Below are 4906 nucleotides of genomic sequence, written 5' to 3'. Positions count from 1 at the left end.
TAATATTTTAGAGGATAACGCCGGTTATGTCTCTGTTAGTTCTGGTATTTGCCATCATCTGACACATACTTTCGCGTTTTTCGCACACTTGTTGGCCAGATCCTGGCCTTTTTCTGGTTTGGATCACGTAGTAGTGTGGTACCACACTGAAACAGTCAATAGAAGCTGGCTCCGATTAGTATTTTAGAGGATAACGCTGATTATGTCTGTGTTAGTTCTGGTATTTGCAATCATCTGGCCAATACTTTCGCGTTTTTCGCATACTTGTTGGCCAGATCTTGGGTTTTTTCAGGTTTGGATCCCGTAGTAATGTGGTTCCACACCGAAACGGTCTTTTAAACCTGGTTCCGATTAATATTTTAGAGAATAACGCCGGTTATGTCTGGGTTAGGTCTGGTATTTGCCCTCATCTGGCTCGTACTTTCGCATTTATCGTGTACATGTTGGCCAGATCCTAGGCTTTTTCTGGTTTGCATAACGTAGTGATGTGGTACCACACTGAAACAGCCAATAAAAGCTGTTTCCGATTAGTATTTTAGAGGATAACGCTGGTTATGTCTGTGTTATTTCTGGTATTTGCAATCATCTGGCGCATACTTTCGCGTTTTTCGCATACTTGTTGGCAAGATCCTGGGCTTTTTCTGCTTTGGATCTCGAAGTAATGCGGTACCACAGTGAAACAGTCTATTAAACCTGGTTCCGATTAATATTTTAGAGAATAACGCCGGTTATGTCTGGGTTAGGTCTGGTATTTGCCCTCATCTGGCTCGTACTTTCGCATTTATCGTATACATGTTGGCCAGATCCTAGGCTTTTTCTGGTTTGCATAACGTAGTGATGTGGTACCACACTGAAACAGCCAATAAAAGCTGTTTCCGATTAGTATTTTAGAGGATAACGCTGGTTATGTCTGTGTTAGTTCTGGTATTTGCAATCATCTGGCGCATACTTTCGCGTTTTTCGCATACTTGTTGGCAAGATCCTGGGCTTTTTCTGCTTCGGATCTCGAAGTAATGCGGTACCACAATGAAACAGTCTATTAAACCTGGTTCTGATTAATATTTTAGAGGGCATCGGCGGTTATGTCTCGGTTAGGTCTGGGATTTCCCCTCATCTGGCTCATACTTTCGCGTTTTTCGCATACTTGTTGGCCAGATCCTCGCCTTTTTCTCGTTTGGATCACGTAGTAATGTGGGACCACACTGAAACAGTCAATAGAAGCTGGTCCCGATTAGTATTTTAGAGGATAACGCTGGTTATGTCTGGGTTAGTTCTGGTATTTGCTATCATCTGACACATACTTTCGCATTTATCGTATACATGTTGGCCAGATCCTAGGCTTTTTCTGGTTTGCATAACGTAGTAATGTGGTACCACACTGAAACAGCCAATAAAAGCTGTTTCCGATTAGTATTTTAGAGGATAACGCTGGTTATGTCTGTGTTAGTTCTGGTATTTGCAGTCATCTGGCACATACTTTCGCGTTTTTCGCACACTTGCTGGCCAGACCCAGGGCTTTTTCTGGTTTGGACCACGTAGTAATGCGGTACCACACCGAAACAGTCAACTAAACCTGGTTGCGATTAATATTTTAGAGGATAACGCCGGTTATGTCTCTGTTAGTTCTGGTATTTGCCATCATCTGACACATACTTTCGCGTTTTTCGCACACTTGTTGGCCCGATCCTGGCCTTTTTCTGGTTTGGATCACGTAGTAATGTGGTACCACACTGAAACAGTCAATAGAAGCTGGTTCCGATTAGTATTTTAGAGGATAACGCTGATTATGTCTGTGTTAGTTCTGGTATTTGCAATCATCTGGCCAATACTTTCGCGTTTTTCGCACACTTGCTGGCCAGACCCAGGGCTTTTTCTGGTTTGGATCACGTAGTAATGCGGTACCACACCGAAACAGTCAACTAAACCTGGTTGCGATTAATATTTTAGAGGATAACGCCGGTTATGTCTCTGTTAGTTCTGGTATTTGCCATCATCTGACACATACTTTCGCGTTTTTCGCACACTTGTTGGCCAGATCCTGGCCTTTTTCTGGTTTGGATCACGTAGTAATGTGGTACCACACTGAAACAGTCAATAGAAGCTGGTCCCGATTAGTATTTTAGAGGATAACGCTGGTTATGTCTGGGTTAGTTCTGGTATTTGCTATCATCTGACACATACTTTCGCATTTATCGTATACATGTTGGCCAGATCCTAGGCTTTTTCTGGTTTGCATAACGTAGTAATGTGGTACCACACTGAAACAGCCAATAAAAGCTGTTTCCGATTAGTATTTTAGAGGATAACGCTGGTTATGTCTGTGTTAGTTCTGGTATTTGCAGTCATCTGGCTCGTACTTTCGCGTTTTTCGCATACATATTGGCCGGATCCAGCGTTTTATCTGGATTGGATCCCGTAGTAATGAGGTTCCACACCGAAGCAGTCAATCAAACCTGTTTGCGATTAATATTTTAAAGGATATCGCCGGTTATGTCTCGGTTAGGTCTGGGATTTGCACTCATCTGGCTCGTACTTTCGCATTTTTTGCATACTTGTTGGCCAGATCCTGCGCTTTTTCTGGTTTGGATCACGTAGTAATGTGGTACCTCACTGTCAATAAAAGCTGGTTCCGATTAGTATTTTAGAGGATAACGCTGGTTATGTCTGTGTTAGTTCTGGTATTTGCAATCATCTGGCCAATACTCTCGCGTATTTCGCATACCTGTTGGCCAGATCTTGGGTTTTTTCAGTTTTGGATCCCGTAGTAATGTGGTTCCACACCGAAACGCTCAATTAAACCCGGCTGCGATTAATATTTTAGAGGATAACGCTGGTTATGTCTGGGTCAGTTCTGGTATTTGCAATCATGTGGCACATACTTTCGCATTTTTCGTATACCTCTGGGGCAGATCCTGGGTTTTTTCTGGTTTGGATCCCGTAGTAATGAGGTTCCACACCGAAACAGTCAATTAAACCTGGTTGCGATTAATATTTTAGAGGATAACGCCGGTTATGTCTCGGTTAGGTCGAGGATTTGCCCTCATCAGCCTCGTACCTTCGCATTTTTCGCATAGTTGTTGGCCAGACCCAGGGCTTTTTCTGGTTTGGATCACGTAGTAACGCGGTACCACACCGAAACAGTCAATTAAACCTTGTTGCGATTAATATTTAGGATGATAACGCCGGTTATGTCTGGGTTAGGCCTGGTATTTGCCCTCATCTGGCTCGTACTTTCGCATTTTTAGCATACTTGTTGGCCAGATCCTGTGCTTTTTCTGGTTTGGATCACGTAGTAACGTAGGACCACACTGCCAATAAAAGCTGGTTCCGATTAGTATTTTAGAGGATAACGCTGGTTATGTCTGGGTTAGTTCTGGTATTTGCAATCATCTGGCTCATACTTTCGCGTTTTTCGCATACTTGTTGGCCACATCCAGCGTTTTATCTGGATTGGATCCCGTAGTAATGTGGTTCCACATCGAAGCAGTCAATCAAACCTGTTTGCGATTAATATTTTAAAAGATATCGCCGGGTATGTCTCGGTTAGGTCTGGGATTTGCACTCACCTGGCTCATACTTTCGCATTTTTCGCATTCTTGTTGGCCAGATCCTGGCCTTCTTCTGGCTTGGACCACGCAGTAATGTGGTACCACACTGAAACAGCCAATTAAACCTGGTTCCAATTAATATTTTAGAGGATAACGCCGGTGATATCTGGGTTCGGTCTGGTATTTGCCCTCATCTGGCTCGTACTTTCGCATTTTTTGCATACTTGTTGGCCAGATCCTGTCCTTTTCCTGGTTTGGATCACGTAGTAATGTGGTACCTCACTGTCAATAAAAGCTGGTTCCGATTAGTATTTTAGATGATAACGCTGGTTATGTCTGCGTTAGTTCTGGTATTTGCAATCATCTGGCCAATACTTTCGCGTTTTTGCATACTTGTTGGCCAGATCTTGGGTTTTTTCAGGTTTGGATCCCGTAGTAATGTGGTTTCACACCGAAACGCTCAATTAAACCCGGTTGCGATTAATATTTTAGAGGATAACGCTGGTTATGTCTGGGTCAGTTCTGGTATTTGCAATCATGTGGCACATACTTTCGCATTTTTCGTATACCTGTTGGGCAGATCCTGGGTTTTTTCTGGTTTGGATCCTGTAGTAATGAGGTTCCACACCGAAGCAGTCAATTAAACCTGGTTGCGATTAATATTTTAGAGGATAACGCCGGTTATGTCTCGGGTAGGTCTGGGATTTGTCCCCATCTGGCTCGTACTTTCGCGTTTTTCGCATACTTGTTTGCCAGCTCCTGGCCTTTTTCTGGTTTGGATCACGTAGTAATGTGGTACCACACTGAAGTAGTCTATAGAAGCCGGTTGCGAATTTATATTTTAGAGGATAACGCCGGTTACGTCTCGGTTAGGTCGGGGATTTGCCCTCATCTGCCTCGTACCTTCGCATTTTTCGCATACTTGTTGGCCAGACCCAGGGCTTTTTCTGGTTTGGATCACGTAGTAACGCGGTACCACAACGAAACAGTTAATTAAACCTTGTTGCGGTTAATATTTAGGAGGATAACGCCGGTTATGTCTGGGTCAGTTCTGGTATTTGCAATCATGTGGCACATACTTTCGCATTTTTCGTATACCTGTTGGACAGATCCTGGGTTTTTTCTGGTTTGGATCCCGTAGTAATGAGGTTCCACACCGAAGCAGTCAATTAAACCTGGTTGCGATTAATATTTTAGAGGATAACGCCGGTTATGTCTCGGGTAGGTCTGGGATTTGTCCCCATCTGGCTCGTACTTTCGCGTTTTTCGCATACTTGTTTGCCAGCTCCTGGCCTTTTTATGGTTTGGATCACGTAGGGCTGTGGTACCACACTGAAGTAGTCTATAGATGCCGGTTG

The sequence above is a fragment of the Colletes latitarsis genome, unplaced genomic scaffold (genome assembly GCF_051014445.1).
Source record: "Colletes latitarsis isolate SP2378_abdomen unplaced genomic scaffold, iyColLati1 scaffold0002, whole genome shotgun sequence".
In the NCBI taxonomy this organism is placed as follows: domain Eukaryota; kingdom Metazoa; phylum Arthropoda; class Insecta; order Hymenoptera; family Colletidae; genus Colletes; species Colletes latitarsis.
Note: the sequence above shows the minus strand (reverse complement) of the source record.